The 21,020-nt window shown below is 45.5% G+C and overlaps 1 protein-coding gene across 1 annotated transcript in view; it reads right to left on the bottom strand.

The window, feature by feature from the left end:
* LOC119386626 (monocarboxylate transporter 13) overlaps positions 1-19,920 on the bottom strand; it is a 173,959-nt gene extending 154,039 nt beyond the window's left edge. Inside the window, exon 1 of the mRNA XM_037653915.2 lies at positions 19,787-19,920. The gene's annotated coding sequence lies outside the window, so the exon portion shown is untranslated. The remainder of the gene's footprint in view (positions 1-19,786) is intronic.
* Positions 19,921-21,020: the final 1,100 nt, after the last annotated feature.

Below are 21,020 nucleotides of genomic sequence, written 5' to 3'. Positions count from 1 at the left end.
TGGTGATGTAATACCTACGTTGCCGCTGGCAGCGTTACCCAACTGTAAACAACTGGTTATATAACACATATGCGACTCTTCAACATGTATGTGTGCGTATAAAATTTATACAAATCTTTAGCGTCACTTTGTAAGGTTTCGCTCAGTAAAAAGATTAGGCCACAGTCACCTTCCAGCCGCATGCTTCGCATAGCATTGACTCCCACGGTACGTGGCATCTGCCGAATTTTTTCACTTTATGGATGTGGTTATGTTTTCATGCACACCTATTCGTAGTGTAAATGTGGCATCCCACAATGTGAAAGTGAAATTGAACCTGAAATTAAAATCAGCTGCACCACGACTCACTACATGGCTTGTGGCGTAGCAGTACGTATATCCTTTGAGTCCCCTCCTTCCATCCATCCTTCATTTCCCAACCAGCATGCGTACGGTCGTTGCCATTGAAATTGATTTGTTTGTGAGGTCTGAAAAAGAAACAACAATCTGCGTGCGTGCGTGTGTGTGTGTGTGTGTGCTTTTACATACAGATCGATTCAGTGACTGGCGGGTGATTGCTCCCCAAGAAGGACATTGTGATGCAACCAGGGTTGTTATTCTGGACATTGTCAAATTCAACCATGTTTTCAAGTTCGACCATGTGGTCCACTTTAATTGGCGGAGAGAGCTACTACGGCCTCTCTTATTGGCTTATATTGCCGCCATTGCCAAATTTGACAATATGGCGGAATTTGACAGTGTTCAGAATAGCACCCCAGGACGCAGAAATCCCGTAACGCCTTTTGGAGAACGTCAGCAATGGAAAGCCCCCCTCTTTATCATTCATTCATGTTATTTCTTCTTTAATATTTATTTGCGTGACCTATGCAACATTCGCCTTAATACGCAAAGAAAGGAAGAAAGGGAACAGAGGCTGAAGGCAGGGAGGTTAACCAGGAAAGCGTCTGGTTGACTACCGCAGCCCCGGTAGCCTAGTGGTTATGGTGCTCGACTGCTGACCCGAAGTTCGCGGGATCAAATCCCGGCCGCGGCGGCCGCATTTTGATGTAGGCAAAATTCTGGAGGCCCGTGTACTTAAGATTTAGGTGCACTTTAAGGGACACTAAAGGCAAATAACAATTTATGTCAGAGTGAAAGGTCAATGTATGACAACATCTAAAACAGCAATATTATCAACAGCAGTGCCCTACTTTCCGAGAAATTAAGCTAAATGTATCACACGATGAGCGCCACGAGCGGGACATTTTGAAAATGATCCGGATGCGTGATAGAGTCCGACTACAACTAATCACTCGTAATCAAACTAGCTGCAATAAAAAAAGAACCTTCCATGCATCTAGAGCCGTAATAAAATGCTGCTTGTTCGTTTCTGTTTGATTCATGGAAAAAAAATCACAGCATATCCACGGAGTGAATGATGATGAGTGGGCGAAGCTGCGGAGGTTCATCGGTAAACCGTGAATCTTCCGTGAATTCTGCCCAGTACATCATCACCGACGTGAGATAGGGCGCGTTTATACTAAAGGTTCGATGAGTTATGACGACTTGCAGCTCACTTTAATTTTACATGTACGCTGTGAATTTTCATTGTTTAGAAAACCATTGCTTTAGAAAACATCTGGCGTCTTTCGTAAGCAGCTGGCGTCTTTTCCTTTTGCTTTAGAAACATCTGGCGTTCTTCCGTTTTGCTTTTACAAAACATCTGGCGTCTTTCGTTGGTTTATTTCATCAATCAACGGCCGTTTTGAACAAATTTTTATTGTTTAGTCACGCACAGGAGAAATCTCACCAGGCACTACCTTGGAGGTAAAGAATGGCTGCTAATGGGAATGAGAGACAGAAGAAGTCGGCTTTTAGCTAACCATCTCCCGCTAAAGGGGACCATGAGGCGATGCGAAGCAGTGTTTCAGCATGTAGAGCCCGCGTTTCAGAGGTGTAGTGGTGAGCGGGAAAGGAGAGAGGGGAAGTGGAGAGGGGGAGGGGTAGGGAAGGGGGAAAGTGGGAAAGGGGAGGGGGAGTGGAGAGGGGGTGGGAAAGGTAAATGAGAGGGGGAAAGGGGAGGGGGAGAGATGGGAGGGGCGAGGAGGAAAGGGGAGTGGAGAGGGGGATGGGAAAGGAAAATGAGAGGGGGAAAGAAAATGGGGAAGAGAAGGGGAGAGGTGATGTGGAGAGGGAAAGGGGAGAGAGGGAGTGGAGAGGGGAAGTGGAGAAGGTTTGTGCATGCGCAGTAAGGGTGGTCACGCCGCACACCACCACCACCACCACCACCACCGGATTGAACTCCGCTATAAGATTCTTCACATCTAAAAGAACCTCTTTGTCGTTGCCATGGGGAACGACGCGCGTGGTTCAAAGGTTCCGTTTTCGCCGAACTGCGCTTCGCCCGGCGCCCTGCTTCGCTCACGCGGTCGCGTCTCAGTGGTAGTCTCGGTATCGCGTACTGGCATGTGTGTTTTGCGCGCTCGTAAAAGTCTCTCTGACAGAAAGTTCGACAAAATGCCGCATGCATGTGATGTTGCCGGATGCCCGAATTGTGCATGCCGCCAGTGCACGCCGCCGCGCAGTAAAGGCGGGCAATGTTGGGCACGGTAACAGTGACGCGAGAAAGACCGCCTTCAGGCGGGTGGCTTGAAGTGCACTAACGCGATGCGGACCACATAACATGATTTTATTTCAAAATAAGCACTTCCTTGGCACAAAAGTAGCACTACGAGGTTTCTGGACCGCTATTTCAACAATCAACGTCGACTTAATATTTGCCTTTAGTGTCCCTTTAAAGAACTCCAGGAGGTTGAAATTTCTGGAGCACCCCACTACGGCGCCCTTCATATTCATATCGTGTTTACGAGAACGGAAATCTGGGCGAGTTTGTAAGAATTCATCATAGAGCAGGTGTGGGATAAGATTTGCATTCTTGGGTGACGATGTGCTGTTTTGATCTTTGCTGGTTGATAAATGGGCGTGGATTCTGAGAATAAATTTTAGTTTTAAGTTAGCGCTCGTGTGGTGTTTATGGTGCTTTCTTGTATCCCCGTATTTTTTGTGCTACCTGCTCTATCATGAATTCATATCGTGGTTTTGGGATGTGAAACGCCAACAGTTATTATATCATTACGCTGGCAGATCGGGAAAGGAGAATAGAAAGATGAGAAAGAGAGATACGTAGAGGAAGGAATGCAAAAACAACAAGGGTGGAAGTACGACATGCACTGTGAACACGGTACTGGAAAGATTAGCATATAAAAAACCCAATAAAAATTGAAAGCGAAGATTGATTTTCTATGGGATCTCGTAGCGTGACAACCATGCAAACGTTATTCACGTCACTCACGCCATGGCGGCGGCGACCATGCCGCAACGCAAGACGAGATTGAGATTGCTATAGCAGAAAGTACCCTAGAACAGAAAAAAAAATGCCTGCCAGAGGGAGGATACATTTTGGCAGCGAGAGTATGGAGACAAGGTGAATCGTCAAGCCTCATGTTGGCTTGACTTGACGTGATAAGATACACTTGCGGGATCCCGGGCTCCGTTTAGGATACACGTTCCAAAAGGATACACATTCCTGATAAGGTATATCTATACTCCAAGCCTGTTATATGCGCTCGCAAGGTGCAAGTGGCCGTTCAGGATAACAATATTTCTGCATTATTTTGTGGTAATGCCTTCAATATAAATTATTGAGTTTCACGACATTATCCAAAACAACGATATCATTATTAGACATCCCGATGATGTCCCTTTGAATAAATTTAGACCAGCTGGGATCGATCCCGCGTCCTGTCAGCTTAGAAGCTCAACGCATGTAGCCTATAACCTACCGAGTGGATTGGCAATGCATTGAATACGGGTGTTCCAGCTTGAATTGGATGTAACGGGAACATCGAAGCAATTATTCAAAATGAGAAACCAGGAGTTCTCTGTGCAATTTACGTTTATTAATTGCGGGCTAAGTAGGATGATGATATTTTACGTGTTTTTTTCTTGCTATATAAATGTGCAGCTAGCATAAGTTGAATCGTAAAGTTGGTCTGTTAAATGACACTGTAGCGCAGTGTCATTATTATCATTTTCTTTGTTATGAAACAGAAAGATTAAAATACACCAAGAGAAAGACGGCAGTAAATGGTAATCATAATGGATGCTCTCGACAAACTTTATTTCGGCGCAATAAATATGGCCTGGGCATCGTTGCACCTTTGGCTACTCGGTTTAGTCATCCGCAGCGTTTCAACTTTCCTACACGGCAGCAACAACAATGAATACAACGTTGATTGCGCGGTAAAGCCACCTGTAACAGACTAAGTGACCGAATGCCACGTGTTACGACGCACAACCTTTTTTTCTGGGATAACACATTTCGCTAGATAATAAGTAAACGCAATTCTCGCTTGTGATTTAACGGTAGTGCACTAAATTACGTCAATAAAACTTCGTTTCGCGGACATTCTGAAGTTATCTTATGCATCGCCGCTGCTTTATTCGGTCTAATCATGGCGTTTAGGCTGTCGCTCATCACGTCTATTCATCTCGATTCAGTTGGTCGTTTTCATTAGCATTTCTATTTCTTCTTTGTCAGTTCACTTTGACGGAATTCCCGTGTTCAAAGCAAATGGAACCGTTAACTGGTCAACATTAACTTGAAGCGATCAAGAGTCATTTAGCGAACTGATGAAAAGAAAGCACAGAGAGGTGGTTAAAGAAAAGTTTTAAAGGCATATGCTGGATTGCAATATAGAATATCAGGTAGAGTATTTCCAGCCGTATTAGTTTTCACGAACAAATTACGCTATGAAACCGTCATTCTGGTGCGAAAAGAACAGGCATTCAAATGCTCTATGTTTTATTCTTACTTGTTTTTTTTTTTTTTTTTTTTCGTAATCATACCACGAGTCTTTACAGTCAGAAGAAAGTTTGATCTTCATAGCAAGGCTGGCATCTAGCTTTTGATACAGGCTCCTTCTGTCCTACAAGCACTTGAAACGACTTCCTCCAGTGCGAAGCACGATTCTTGGAAGCGCTGTCAGCGGGCGCGCCAGCAGGAGTTATTATCAATCTGGCTTGCAGATGTGAGTGCGTACGTTTCGGGCCTATCATAAGGCGCCGCAACATTATCACACTCGAGTCAGCCGCTCCATTACCCTTTCGCATAAGTGAAGCTGTCGCGCAATAGGCGCACGTGTTTTCTCCTGTGCGACAACCCAACTCGGGACTCTGTATCATCTGTGGTGAAACGAAGCGCAAACAATCACGTTCGCAAGCCTGAGAGGACGAAGAGTAAACACGCAGCTCCTCGAAGGAGTTTCTGGCAACTATCGACGCCTGCATCCATAGAATCTGTCGTCATGGTCGCCACTTGATTGATAAAATAAAAAATTTGTTCGAAGATATTTGTGCCAGTGTTTACGGGCGCTTGCTTTCCTTTCTTTTAATTCTTTGCTTTGCTTTCTTTTCGTGCGTACGGCGTTCTCTAACATTCCCACGTCGTAGGAGCATGCGCCTGCAGTGCCGCGTACGGCGCTGCATTCTATACGGCGACGGATGTACAACTTGAACATCCCAAAGGATACCAAAATACGTTGCTGGGCTAGTTGGTACATAATTTCAGAATTGGATAGCGTGAAGTCGAACAGGACTACGAAGGAACACAGATGCACACAGAACGAAGGAACACGAAGGAACACAGAACACCGAGCGCCTGTCCTGTGCATCTGTGTTCCTTCGTAGTCCTGTTCGATTTCGCGCTCTCCAATTTTGAAGATCCCGAAAGATGCCCCTGCCAGCTGAATACACTTGGCTTCACCAATGTAGGCGAGGGTGTGCAGCGCACTCTATACGCAAAGATCCCTGCGATGTTGATGCTAAAGGACTGCGCAGGAACCATGGACGATGACATTGAATGTCATCTAACAGCCGAGCGCTTCTAGAAGACTGATAGCTTTATTGAAGGAATGATGCGCTTCGAGGCGTATATTTATTATAATGATGATATTCAAATAAGGTTCTCTCGTTTCGTTGTTTTATTCGGCAGCGTACATATACAGTCCACGTAGTCTAGGTACCGGCCTAGGCAGTTTAGCTGGTAGGGTGTCGCGCAGCTAGGCTCAAGTACACGAGCAAGTCTAGCATTCCAAAAGTTTCATTTATCAGTCTGCACTCTTAATTGGGTCCTGCTAAAAATGATATATATAGCCAGGAAACTGGGCATTTTTCGTCTGCTTTCCTGGATATAGCCAGCATTTAACCAGGTCCTGATAAAGAGCGTAGGCTTAGTAGGCATTTCTCAATGTCCTTTTAAAGGTGAGCGTGATAGAGAGGAGCGAAGGATGAAATACGATGCGCACATTCCTCCTGACTCGTGCCCCAGTTCGCAACTCTCGACACCCAAGATGCAGTAGCTGCATCGCTGGAGAGAAAGCTAATGAAGATGTCAATTCACATTTTCTTGCGCTGTGAACTAGAACAAACTAAACACAGTGGAGACGACTTCACAACGTGTTTAGAAGAAAACGTAAACGATTTAGAGTGCTTCGTGCTCTACTCTGGGAAAGCGGCAAGCTGTGCAGGAAAATTCCAAATAAGGAACAAGCCATTAAACAGTGGACATTGGAACGAAATGAATTCACTGTTAAAGACAAAGCCACAATGTGCCATGAAAGAGTGAAAACTACCAACTTCGTATAAGTTCGTCTTCCTGTTTTTCACAAATGCTCGTTTCGTTCCCCGTTAGCGTGTTACATTACATACATATATGAATGACCAGAAACTGTAGGCCATCTTATTGATCTTTTGAATGGAGATGTTAGCCTGGCTGATCGTTAGTCAGGCCTATATGCAGGGCCTGGGTCAAATTGTGGTCTGCAAAGCGGTAACGTGAACACAACTAGAGCATGTGCACTATCAGGAGTGCATACGCATACGAAATAGGTATTGGCAAAGTTTAGCTCAGGCATAATAGAATCGGTAAGCGCGGCTTCGCGAGACACAGTCACAGTGCTAAACTCTTACAAACCATAAAAGAACCAGAAGTGGTTTCGTACTTTAAACAGTATATAACGCACTGGTTGTGCCTCCTCTACCCTACAGAGATGATGGAAGTGAGTGTGTGACATAGCGAAATTTGATTCGCGCTGTTCTCATTGTCTCTAAAGCCACGTGGTGCCTCCGCAACACACATGCTGTTTGTCGGCTCAATTTGGCGCCCGGCTTCAACCTTGCATCGATGATCGTGGGTGTTCTTGCTTGCCATAACTACTACTGTTCAAGTCACGACAAGAGCCTCGCGTTATAATATATATATATTTTTAATTTCAACCACCGTGACCTATGACTGGTCGGCCTATAGAGCATCACTAAATTGAGCCACTGACCGTGCTGTTGGTCAAGGAAACATTGACAGCTTAAAGGCGAAAGCCTTAGATGCCTCGAAAAACGCGAAAATTGACCGTCGGATGTCCCGCGTCGTCGGCGTGAACACGAGTGATGCAATATATTAGACAGTTATAGTTTGGCGGGCTTAACGGAATAGCGGGCTTACCGGAATAGCGGGACCGAAATGCGCATGCGCAGTACCGTAAGTGACCCGTAGCGTTTACCGTACGCACGCTATTTTTCAGATTTAGCGTTACCGTGTTTGCGTGGTTAACGTAGTGTACGTAAAACATGGCGGTGGTTTTGGACGCCCGCTTCGAACTGAATTTAGCGTTGATATGGACGGATTCACTTCTTTCGCAGCAAGCGACTGTGTAGAATGGATTCGCTTGCCTTCAGGTAGCTTCGACGCCCGAGTATTACGGATAACTTAGCGTAGTTTTTGAGATCGCTTCCTATTTCGAACGCCCCTAGGCCTAACAGGAGATCGGTGTAAACAAATCTGCAACATAAAAATTTTCGCTTTTGGTGCGTGGTTCATACTTATTTACTTTTATTGTGGCTAAAAAAAAGTATTAATATTGTTTCGTGCGGGGATACAGGCGAGCATTCTCAGTTTTTTTTTCTTTTCCCTTTTTTTAACGCATTTGCCCTCCTCCAGGTGGCGCCACCGTCCCAGCTTGGGCAAGTAAACGTTATCCCGCTAAACTAAAACTCGCTGTCGGCAACGAACGTTTGCGGCATGGTAACGCTATTCCCTTAACCCCCGCTATCACGCTAACGCTAAACTATAACTGTCTATTATCACGTGATGATATCACCATCTGGCGTAACCATGACGTCACAGATCGCCTAAATTTGTGGCGCCACCATCACGTAATCATGGCTTCACATAACGTGACGTCACAGGATGCGTCATCACATGACAGCGTCGCTTCGTCAAAGGCGGGCCGGGCCGATCACAGAGGAAGTGCAAAAACAGGTGACGTTCAGAAAGCTTGCAATGCCTCCGATCCTGGAGGCAGTGCAAAACTACGTTAGGTGCAGAAAGCTTTCGGAGAGCGTGGGAGAGATTCAATACATCTACTGAGAAGAAAAAAAGAAGATGGCCTTCGCCTTCGCGTCGTCTTAGGCAAATGCAAAAGGGACAATGCGAGTTGTTTTTTCTTGATGTTGCTGGAAGAGTGCACAGGCACTCTCCAATGTAGGAGACGCTGTTCGTAAATGAGCTGCTGCTGTACCACGAACTCAGGTGGCGCTCACAAAGTCTCAGTTGAGAAGAGTGTTTTCTGATCATCCGGGTGGAGCCTTCCCAACGATGTCGATGGCTATCATCCACCGTCGACTAGTGTCTATTTTGCGTGGCCGCGTAATGCTAACGTGCACACGCAATCACCTCCTTCATGATTGCGTGCACTGCCTTACCGCTCTTCATAGAGACAAGGAGACGGGGATCGGAATCACGGCCGTAAGCTATGGCAACATATTCCCGCGGGTGACGTTGACGCGCCTCTGAGCGACAGCTAGGCGTGGTGCGAACGTGCGTATTATCGATATGCTCGCTAAGCCGTCCGTATACATGCGCCACCACGCCCTACGACTGACTGAGATTCTATACAAGAGCGAAGACAATACATGAAGACGAAAAACAATGCTAAACGCATGCGTAACCTGAGCGCCCACCCATTCCTATCGATATCCCATGCATAATCTTGCAGCTGGCTTTTACGAAATGTTGAACAATCTCCCGTGAAATTCTTCGGTCTCTTGTGCGTTTCGAGCGTCAATCTCTTGTGCGTTTCGAGCTGCTTGTTCAACCGGAAATGCGGTAGTCGCACGTTTGCGCGTGTTCAAGGAGCCTGTGGTGGGAATCGCTGCGCATACAGTCGAACGAACACAGGAGAAAAACGATGTATACATAGAAAGAGCGCCAACTGTCGAATGGTTTTAAGTCAGTTGGTCGTTGCATATGTATGCATTGTTCACACGTCCCAAAGGAATGGACAGGGGGTCGGGGGGAGGGGAGGAAAGGAGGAGGATACACACGTCAAGTCTCATAAACGTAAGCTGCGCAAGAAATTGCTTTCCGCGCCATAAAGAGCATCAGAAGTGTCAGTGCGAAAAGTAATGACACTGCGGTAAGTATTCACACAGCAGATATGTTTACAGCAAGAATATTGTGTACAATAACAACAACAATCGCACTGAAGGAGTACAGTTTCTGGTTGAAGTGTTGAGTGCGCAATATGTCATGGCACGTGAAATCGTGTGACTGTTTGACGCATTTCGAGTTTCATTTCGAGCTTCATTGCCGTGCATGCTTTCCTGCAGAGCTTGTCGAAGGCTCATTCACCACCTAGTGAAGTGCGAGTGGGCTAGGAGGAGGTATAAACATTATTTGGTGGAGTGAGCCGACAGTAGAATCGAGTCGGGCAAATTAAATTAATAAAAGGTACATTTATTACATGCGTGTAAAGCGATCGTAACCTCAGACATCACTTCTCTAATGCCTATTACTATTGACAAAATAAAAAGGACACCTGAACTTCGCCTCAAGAGTACAACGCGATTGCGTAATCGGGCCCCGTTCGCATCGCCTTCTAAATCGGTCATCGCTTCGCTTCTGTGCGAGTAACACTGACCGTGTAAAACGATCCTAGAATGCCTATTGCAAGTGCAGTTGCGAAGTGCCCACTACGCCATAATTTTTTCGCGAATCAGCGAAGTACCCGCTACGCGTCCGTAAGGCAACACGCGAACCTACGCAGCTGCTCAGTTTGTTGATGCTTTTGCTGCTGATGATGATTAAATATATCTCAGCACTTCGTAATGGGTGGGCCCCTCACTCGTTCTGCAATTCAAAAGTCGACGCCTGGCGCGATTCTACGCTTCTGCCACGCAACGTTACGTGCGTTAAGGAGAGTCTTCGCATTTGATGGCATTTGTTTAGGGCTTTTTTTTTTCGGAAGCAGTTACGAATGATGTTGTGCGCAGTTGACAATAATTGCAGGTAATATTTCCATGCATTAAAGGAAAAAAGCAATGGCGTGGCTCTGTGGTAGAGCACCTGCTTGCATGGACGATAGCCTTGGTTCCATTCCCCCTCTCTATTGATTTGCATCTATATGGAAGTTTGGCTCACGCTGATCTTTCGCTGACAACCAACGACGCCGACACCGACACCGATTTTTTTTAGAAACGAGCTCTTAACGCTATCACGTTAATATCCGATGGCAATTAAGTGTTCCCCGAGACATTACTGTACAGAAACACTGAACAGCATGATGAAGCACCAAAGTGGCATTTCAGAAAGGCTACTGAATACCCGCCACGGTGGTCTAGTGGTTATGGTGTTCGACTGCTGACCCGCAGGTCGCGGGTTCGATTCTGGCCGCTGGCGGCTAGCATTTTAGATGTAGGCGGAAACGCTTGAGCCAGTGTGCTTATATTTAGGTGCACGTTAAAGAGAACCCGCAGGTGGTCGAAATTTCCGGAGCCCTCCACTACGGCGTCTCTCATAACCATATCGTTGTTTTGGGACGTTAAACCTCAAGACTTATTACTATATATTGGAAAGGATATGAATAGTCGGTTGGCCTCGCAGCTCGATTCTACGTGTAGCATGCTTCTTGCGCTATCATGCTTCGATCTTATCTAGATTTCCACCTGCTAAATAACCACGAGAATACTCACGAACCTAATCGACAATGTACTCCTGATCACTTAAAAATGCGTTTTACTATTACAGGACTTTTTGCTCGAAACTTATGAAAAAATTTTATTTTGTTCCCCGCCTTGTACCCACGTAAGTTACACTTTTGTTCAAATTTTTTTTTCTGTATCAGGCTCTTGCACATTACGTTTCATATGCTGTGAATATTACTGCACATTGTATTTGAAGCGATTGGCCTAATTGCAAGTAATTACCGCCGTTAACCGAAAGAACCCTCTCAAAGATCATAATTTAGTTCTAGTGTCTCAGCTGTAGATATTCGCGTATGTATTTAATATCAAAGAAGCAAGAAACTTCTTGCACGTATTTTATTTACCTACTTCTATGAGCATATCGTGGTATCATTTTCCAAGGTTGCCACTTTATACGTTATTGAAAAGTTACATTTTTTACCGATATTCTACTGAAGAGCTGTACAAATGATACTGTATGCAATTTATGTACAATTGCATCATGATCGAAAAGAATACTGAACTTGAACATAAATGAACAGCTCAAACTTAGCTCACGCTACGTTCCCTGTATGCTCCTTCCTATGTCGACTTAGGTACCCACGTGAAACGAATTAGCTCTCGTATTACCGAAACATTTGTGCCGCATGTGCGAACCTGCCATAGTGAAGTGGCAGCTAATTGCAGCAATACTTTCTCAACGATGCCTACGGCTGATTATTATTATTATTTCATACGCAAACATATACTAATATGCATGAGCACAAAGAACTTAGAGAGCTGGCATGCTAACTGGCACAGGGAGGGGCAAAACGCCTGTCTTCTCTTACGGGAGGAGGGGCATGAAATAGGGAAATCAGTGCACTGCGTGTCTGCGTTTACCAGGGCGATGGAGTGATCAGAGCGCTCCAACTGTCCTTGTGTAATCTCATTATGCGCCGGTCTAGTATCGTTTGATTGGTTATAATAGGCACGGTGTGCGCGTGCACTTCTTGGGCTCTTTCCTCCAGAGTACCAAAGCGCCGTCGCATCTCCCCATTACAGCCTTGGCTGCGCGACAGCTTAATGAGAGAAGACGGCCAGTCGATGCCCACGTACGCAACCGCCTTCTCGCCCTCTCCTCCTCTTTCTCGTCCTCTTCCCTCGCCGTCTCGCCCACAGCGCCGATCAATCACGGAGCTCCCCGCCTGGTCTCACTCGCAGAGGCACGCGACATTTGCGGTTGCAGACCCGGCGTTCGATTCGTCGGCACAACTCTAACCTGCGCTCAGGCTCATGAGGCACTCGGTAGCCGGTCGGAAAGATGACATCGTGATGCTTACTTATTCATTTTATATCGCCACCACAGGTTCCGGGAGAATGTTGAGTGAGAGGGTCACGAAATACGTACATCGATGACGACAAACGCTCATGTGTATCCGTGTGTTATACAAAATTGTGACTAGCAGCGTACAAGTAGCTCGGGAAAACGTTAGGATCGAAGAGGGTTCTACACGTTCATAAATGTTTGTACGTGTTGACGAAGAAAGACTCCGCATTTACCAAGTGAATGAAAATATTAAACAATAGAATAACGGGGGACACTTAGAACTTTCTAAGAATGTGAAGGTATACTTGGACCTTCTGTTGATTTGCTCTTTAGCTTTCTGCTGATGTGCTGTTAAAGTTTGCGTTCAACTTAGTTCTGATGCGCTATGGAACTCTGTGGCGGAATTTTTGCCAGACTGTAACCAAATGTCGATGCAAAGCCTGTGTTAAGCTCCTGAAAAACTTCCCATTGATGATCATGTACATTCTGCTGATATTTATGAACTGTTATATTGACGTTTGTGCAACTTTCAAGTACCGTTTACCTCCGATGCTGTACTTCGATTACGTGCACTTATGTATGTGTGTATTACATTTGTGTATGTAAGCACTCAAACCACTTTCTCTTTTTTAAGTTGCAATGAACTCAGATCACGCCAGTTGTATTGTTTACTGTTTACTTGCATCTGTCAAAACATTTTATCTTTATTAAGTTACAGTTGCGGTGTAGTTTGCATCTCAAATGCACTAGTCATGAAGTCTCATCTCTGACACACTCCAGAGGCTCGCACCGGAGAAAGTCACTTCCAATTTCCACATATCCACAATCATGTAATATCCTTCAAATGGCTCATCAAATCCCATTGAGATCCTTCGCAGGCGCTGATCAATGACCAGGAGTACGTCAGCAAACATCTGTGCTGTGTCCCCCTTGTATTCTCTCCATAACGGTCGGGCCAGTGACCATTTGACCAATAGCGTAGTCCAATTCTCTGTACCCCGAGTTCCACATTCCCCAGGCTGGCATGTTGCTCTCCTGTGGCCGCTGCGGCAGCTTCATCCATAGCCGCTTCCTCTCGACGACGGTTACGACGAGCGGCATTTCGAGTTGATCAAACCTTTTCCGACGTGGCCTGTTTTCTTGGTTTTCCCCGCGCGCGACAAGGTCCAGGTGCGGCGTCAACAATAGTAAACTTCAGAGCACATCCGCAGAGCATTCGTCATAAAGGCTAAAGGATGCACATCAGCGGAAATTTAAACTCCACATCAACAGAAGGTCTAAGTAGGCTTTCGCCCGCGCGCGCGAGACGCGCACAACACGAGTGCTATCAACTCTGACTTGAGTTGATAGTGCTCGTGTTGTTTGCGTCGAAATATTCGGTTGTCTCGGTGTTTCCACTGCAGGGCAAATGATCAAATAGTCCAGTATTACATTCATTCGCAGAATTTGTCAGTCGCGCATGACCAATACATTGTTAATGTTATTTTGTTTCGTGGAGACCTTGGTCATCAAGAATAATCGTATTAATATCTAAAACATCCTAGCCCTTTGCGAACGAAAAAGTGTTGATGACGACGATGACTAAACGTAACATGTGTTTCTGCAAGTTGACGACATTGGTTTTGGCATGTCATGTTCGATTTATAAGCCTGTAGCTATCCCACTGAACTAAACTAACAAAATTGGCACTGCCTTATAAATTAGTCTTGCGTCCCGAGGTTTATCCAAAGGTTGTAGCCGTAAGAATACTTATCTTCATTTGCCGAAAGGAAACTGCAGAAATGCCGGACAGTTGTTATGCGTGTCTGTTTGATCATCGCCTTTTCTCTCTTCTGTCCTGTTTTAACTGGTTTGCTGTGGAGATATTGAGGTTTATATCGCCTCGGCTACTCCATTTCTTTAAGTCCTGCAGCGAAAAAAAAAGTAAACGAAAAAAATTGTCAAAAGAATGAACAAGTAAAGAAAAAACATATAGCAAACTGAAATAAGTTAAAAAATGAAATGGTAATGTACTGTTCGCTTTTTTTCTCATTATTCACTTGCCATATTCTTTTTCATATGTTCCACGGCAGAAAAGCAGGTTCAGTTCGGTCGGTGCCTCCTGTAGGTAAAGCAGGGCCTGCAACAATGACTTCACAATGGTGATGTCACAGCGGCAAAGTGATGAAGTGATGTCGTTCTGTAGTTGATCCTGCGCGCGTTCATTCAAAAGTGAGTGATGGCCCACATTTACTGTGAGATGGGCCACAATTATGTTTTGTACTCCAGGGCACTCTTATAAAGCCTTCGATGTTCATGTGCACTTCCAGAAATGAATGAATGAATGAATGAATGAATGAATGAATGAATGAATGAATGAATGAATGAATGAATGAATGAATGAATGAATGAATGAATGAAGTGTAAGCACTGGCTCAGTGTTGGGACGTCAATTCAGCGACTTTTCCAGCTTTTGTAGTCTAAAGGTCGGTGGTATAGAGTAGGAAGAAAGAACTAGTTATAGATAGAAACGCGTTAGATTAAGTTCGGTCACGCCGAGGTCGCGGTGTCAACAACCTCGGCAACCCACCGATCGAAACTGACTGGCACGAAAATAGAAATAAAAACAGCGAGTGCACAAAAGACATTGTGTCTCGCAAAAGGTTATAAGGCCACGCTTGGCTCTCTCAGACGAAACGGGCAAGGCGTCGACCTCTCAAAGCACTAACTTTGCCGCGAAATAGTTAAGGAAACATAAAAACACCGTGAACGGGAAAAGATAAGTAGTTAATAAAACGTTTCAGAAGATCCCTAAGCAAGTTGTTATCAGATGAGAACTGGAAAGCGTTCCTTGACGGGGTTGTCGTTAGTACGGGATGCTCTATAGCGGTGCTACCGAGTTGTGTTATAAAGAATGAATCAGTGCGAGAGGCTGAATTGTGTACATTCGCATAATTTGGAACAATCAAAGTCTGGTCATTCTCTTTCAGCTTTCTCTTTCTTCCTCATTTTTGGTGACTCGGGTGTAGAGCATTCCCGCTCGCACCCTGAGTCTTCTTCATCAAGGGGCGCTGCGCAGAATCTGTTCAAGTGGGAAGGCGTAGGTGCGTTCGGCAGTATGTGTCTGCATGCATGTCTTCTGTTTCGGCAAGCTTTATTTAATATTTAATAAAGGTGCCAGCCAATCGCAGCAGTACCTGCTGAAGAATAATAGTTTCTGCGTATAGAGGGCTAGACAACCCTTGCTCATGAAGTGGGCTTAGAGAGAGGAAACTATGGCAGAGAGAGAGAGAGAGAGAATCGTGGTTAACGATAGAGTGCGCAGATTCCGATCACCTGCATGCGCAAGTTATCTTTGTGCCGGTGCAGTGTAGGCGGCTGGCGTGCGCCGATCCTTCCGCTAAAGATTGCGTAGGTGGAGGTACGGCGACGACAGTCTCTTAAAGAGGAGAGAGAAAAGAAAAGAAACCGTATTGGGGAAGAGAGAAAGGGACAGGAAATGATGCATAAAACCTCCGCAGTGTCTGCGACAGCCCCACGCACGCATAATGTGATCTATTGTACTATCTAGGACACGAGAGTATTGAAATGCGAAGCGAAAATGCACAGGCATGCTGACGAAGGTGGAAGATAAAAGTTCGGACTGGCTAGAAGCGTTTGTTTGTTTATTTGTTTACGTAAGATACCTCAACAGTTCCAACAATCGGGACATTCCATGAGTGGTGGAAGCGAAGAAAAAAGTGGATCGTGTAAAGTGGCATGGCCTGGCAGTTTAGGAATAGGACACAAATGGTATTCTTCAATGGCAATTAACTGGAAATGTTGACAATAAGGGTGGTGTTAGATAGAGCCTTATCCCGTTATCGGGGCGTGTTCGTAGAGACGACCGCTCACATGTAGCGGAACGGGCACGTAGTGGATGCACTGCGCTAGTGTGCCTCAACAATGGATAAAACCGTGCCCTTGAATGATTTCGTTGCCGGAGGGCCATGAATTAGGCAGCCTGAGAGCTGACTGCATAGTGAATGAGTCATTCAGCTTGGCATACTCAAGCAAAGTATGTCTTCTGCAGTTTCTTCTCCTGATACTGCCCGTTAAAACGCCTATGCAAATCCAAGCAAGAATCACCAAAGCGCGACATACCTGTTTGTATGACATAATTGCAACAGAGGAGGGGATGATCAAAGGAATTGTCAGCACTACGCCCCAAGCTCTCTTAGCCCGACTATTTGCAATGCTAGAGGAGTTAGTGACACCGCTCATCTAATGTGATTGCACACCGTTCTACCTTTCTAAAGGCTAGCAACTACATGAGTTATTGTCGACTTTCTGCAGAGTCAATCATGTTTCTTTAGTGGCATGAGCAGCGAGTGACACTCTTGTTTCTCTTCCAAGTACTTCCGGTCGAGCCCTTACTTCTGGTTTTCCAAATATCAAGGAAGTGTCTTGCAAAAATAAAACTGGCGCGAAATCGATGTTTATGATTCAAGAGTTGTATTGGATACGTGTGATATTGGAGCATAATTTTACTTAAGATAAGCCCCTAATTAAATGTCAGGATAATTAATGAAAATTAATTTAATCAGTTCGTCGAAAGAGCGGAAGTTTTTCTAGAGAGCAGCTATCTATCACCCAGTATGCTATATGTTTGTACTATTAGGGACTGCGGCTTATACGGTGGGAGTGCAGACATAATGACACAAAGGAACAACGCGTAACAAGCATTTCTGCAGCCGAGGTCTTGTGCTCACTGGTTTTTGACCGTCTTGTACCTCGAATCGATGTCAACTAGGCCTGCTATCTATCCTTCTGCGATATAGTAATTGCCCGCTCACCAGCTAAGTTCAAACTGGTTCTAAGAAACGACTGAGCAAGTTGTCCCTCGATGGTATTCACCATAACCGCAACAAGCTGTAGCATCGAACGCTTACATGCAAGCATTTTCGCTTGCTCGTGTCCCTTTAAGGGCACAGGGTAGGCACTATACCTGAAATGTATTTTAAGCCTTATTTAAGACCCATTTTTCTCTGAAACTACTACGTGTAAAGCCTTCGGGTTTGCTTCATTTTATTCGTCGGCGTCTCTCTTGCAATGGCAGCTAGAATTAGAATTGTATTGCAAGTGTTGACATTTTTGCAAGTTTTATAGCAAAGCAAGTAATTTTTGTCATTATTTTTTAAATAAACGTGCCAAAAACTGAAAACAATTCCAAATACGTACACCATTCTATTTCAGTAGCTTCATAATGATGCTTCGTTTAATCTGGTAAAAGATCAGCTTTCTGTTTTTTGAAGTTCGTCTTGATAATGGGGCAAATGTTACAAAAAAATTGATTTCGAGATATTAAGTGTTAAAGAGGAAAATCTATTTTATGCCGTGTATTGCTCAAAAAGAAGATGTACTGAACATTTTAATTAATAGCAACGTACCATGTTGTCATCACACAAATAAGCTTTTCGCTTCTTTTCCTGTCCTCTTGGTTCCCTGGCTTGTTTTGTCATATCTTCTGTCTCTCTATTGGCCAAATACTGTCGATGGCGGTCTACCTCACCTAACCATATCACAGTGTTGGCGACCGGCTGATATGCCAAACGGCCTCGAGAACGTTTACTCGGGCCATGCAGGCTTTTGTGAAAGTTAGAACGGTTTAAGAGGTGGCAGTTCTGAGGGTTTCCATTTTAAGGAACACGATCCATTGTGTTCTCTACGAGTGCCATGGTTCCTCCGCATTTTGTGCAGACACAGTCACCCGTAATCACGGTTTGTAGAAGCTCCACATCAATTAAAGCGCAGCCATTGTCACTACAGGTAACATTTTGCCCTTGCGGCGACGCGGAATGAGGCCGAAGCTTACTTGCTGAAGTGCTCGGCCTAGTGCTCCCGGTCTCGTTTCTGTTAGTAGCCGAAGCGTGTCAAGTTACTATTACACTGTGCTTTCTAAACAGTATTCTTTTATTTGTCCACACGAAAATATCTCTTACCGCCGCAACAAAATCAACAAATAAACTAAAAATATATGCACAGAACCGCGTCTACGTGCGCGTCTCACAAGCACAAGGCAAGTGGACTCGGTAAGTGTCACGCGTGTTAAAACAAAAACTGCACCATGTACCTTTACTAGCCGGAATATTTTAAAAAAAAAACCTGCTAAGCTCGGAGAAACTACCAGTGCCGATTTTAAAAAAATTTCACTTGAGGCAGAAAGCTCAGGTTGTGCATTGTCTGGGAAAAAGGGGACTTGACTGCTCGTCAGTTGGTCGCGAAAACCTCGTCCTTTTGGCTCAATCAAAATGCACAAAAATGTGTGGGGCACTGGATATTAAGTAAGGCCTTGTCACTACAAACAAACAAACAAAAAACCAAATATCGACTTTTTTTTTAAATTTTACTCTACTCTGGGTTCTTAATGGCAGCATCATTGAGCCCTTCTAAACATGGCGCTATGCCAGCTGGTTTCACTTGACCGTACATTACGCTTGTATCTTTCGTACGCATTCGCAGGCGAATTTTGAATGTCTAGCGTCAGCGTACATGTCGATTATTTTTCTCTTGCATTCGAACGAAGTGTACTAGTGGCCCCCGTATGTTAAGGGAAATATTTTGCATGAATTCTAAGGAGATATGAGCAACGTCATCTGCATTCACAATAGTTCGTAAATTTAATGTTGACGCTCTATTACAGATCAGTGGATGCATTCCAGGCAGTCAAACTATAGCTCCAGCGACAAGTGCGAACTATGCATGTCGCAACTGCCCCTAGATGTTACAAATACACGTTCTTACAAAGGACTACATGCCGTCCGCCCTTGCACCTTTACCCGATCGTTTCACTTCTCGTGGACTGGGAACTGAGACACGGGGCACCTCATGAATATCCCACTGAATGCGCATAGCCGAGACCGTCCCATTCTCTGATCTAGGCGCACGCACATAACCGCGGCTATGAGAGCGCACCGCAGTATTGATCAATGCCACCTTCAATATTCACTTGCCCGCACACCGGCGTGCCGCCTTTGTTCCCCAAAGGGGCAGCAGCACGAGTACAGTACCGGTTCCGCAACTATATGCGCAAACATGGTTGTGGTTCGTCAATTATTTCTTTAGTAAGCTTTGAATAGCCGGAGAAGAACATCGTTGCAGCTGTCGATTGAGTGCAACCGCATTAGAACAAAGTGCGAGAGCGTCTAATTATAAGTGACACTGCAGGTGTTACGAAGTTCTCTGGCACACAGTTCATTCATTGTCTGCAACGAGGATATCGAGGCTTCTCCCAACCGCGGAGGTGCTATGCAGAGGAACAACCTTCGCGTGCGCCTATCCCGCGGACGTTTTCGCTTTCCATCGAAAGAACATCGCTTGAAACTGAAGGGTCAGAGAAGCCGGCTGCTTGGGAGACTTCGCAGGTAATAGAGGTAAAAAATCCGAGCGATCAAAATGACTTACGCTGACGGAGTGACGACCAGCAGCCAGTGTTTCCGCCGTTGTGTCGCAAGGCGGTCGGGCCGATCAGCGCAGGCGATCAGCTGTCGCTGGCCGCGCTTCTCTGGGCTGCCAGCACCAGCGAACGAGCGGGCACTCTCTCTCCGCAGCAGAGAAGAGCCGTTGAAAGAAGAGGAGCGAAGGAAGGAACCGCCGCCTGCCGTTTCATTTTTTCTTTTCTTTCGCCCTCCGCTGCGCGTGCGCAGTACTTGGTGATACGGTTCTCGCGAGATCTCGCGGCGAGAATCGACGAGGGCCGTCCCCCCCCCCCCCCACCTCTGATGCCCGCCCCCTCCAATCCTCCAGTCTCGTTCGGTTTGCTCATTTTAATTTTTTGTGCTGCTTGCGTGTCGCGAGGCGCCCGATGGAGCAGACGGCTAGCAGACGACGCTGGAATGCCGCCCGGGTCTCGGACCCTTCCTGCGCGTATTGCAAGTCATTGTGACAGAGCAGGAAAGTGCGGGCGCGCTGCACACACTTCCCTCGCAGGGTTCTTTACTCGCGCAAACCTTATACAAGACATCCGCAACGAGAGGGCGAAAACCAGTAAAGATTGTCGTAACGGTGTCATGAATTACCGAAGCTCTGAACTAAAGCAACAACAAAGCCCCAGAATAATTCTTCTATAATATCACCACCTACTGAACTCTGAAAAAAATTAACTGTTACTATTTTTGATGAATGCTTACTTGCCTCATATATAACTACTTTTAAGGACACACGTTAACTCTCGGAGAATCGCGCCTCCCACGGCTGTCCGAAAGCCGTCGAACATCTGTCGCAACTCAAAACTATAACATACGTCGCGACTAGTATAAGGGGGCCAAATGCACAACACTTCTCTTTCGTGAGTTTGCTCATTGGTCAGCCGGCTTCAATAATCACGCCGTATCGTTATTAGCTGAAATATTATGTTATGAAATTTTTTAGCCTAAGGCGTTTTTGTGAATACGGGCCAAGGTCTTTTAGCTTCGAAGCTTTGAGAGCCTGGTGCGAAAGCAAACGGCCGTTTATTGTGAGTGTCCTGTGTGTTTATGCAGCAGCATGATTCGCATTAGTTCAAATTTGAAGTCATTGATATGCTACAAACCAAACGTGTCTTAGGAGCTAGGAAACGGTAGGGTTTAGTCCATTGCAGACCGCTTCGTGGTGCTCATGTGGTGGTTACGCTAGTCACATTGGTTGCTGATTGTCATCA

Source organism: Rhipicephalus sanguineus, chromosome 3 (assembly GCF_013339695.2).
Source record: "Rhipicephalus sanguineus isolate Rsan-2018 chromosome 3, BIME_Rsan_1.4, whole genome shotgun sequence".
Taxonomy (NCBI): Eukaryota; Metazoa; Arthropoda; class Arachnida; order Ixodida; family Ixodidae; genus Rhipicephalus; species Rhipicephalus sanguineus.
Note: the sequence above shows the minus strand (reverse complement) of the source record. Positions and strands in the feature narration are given on the sequence as shown.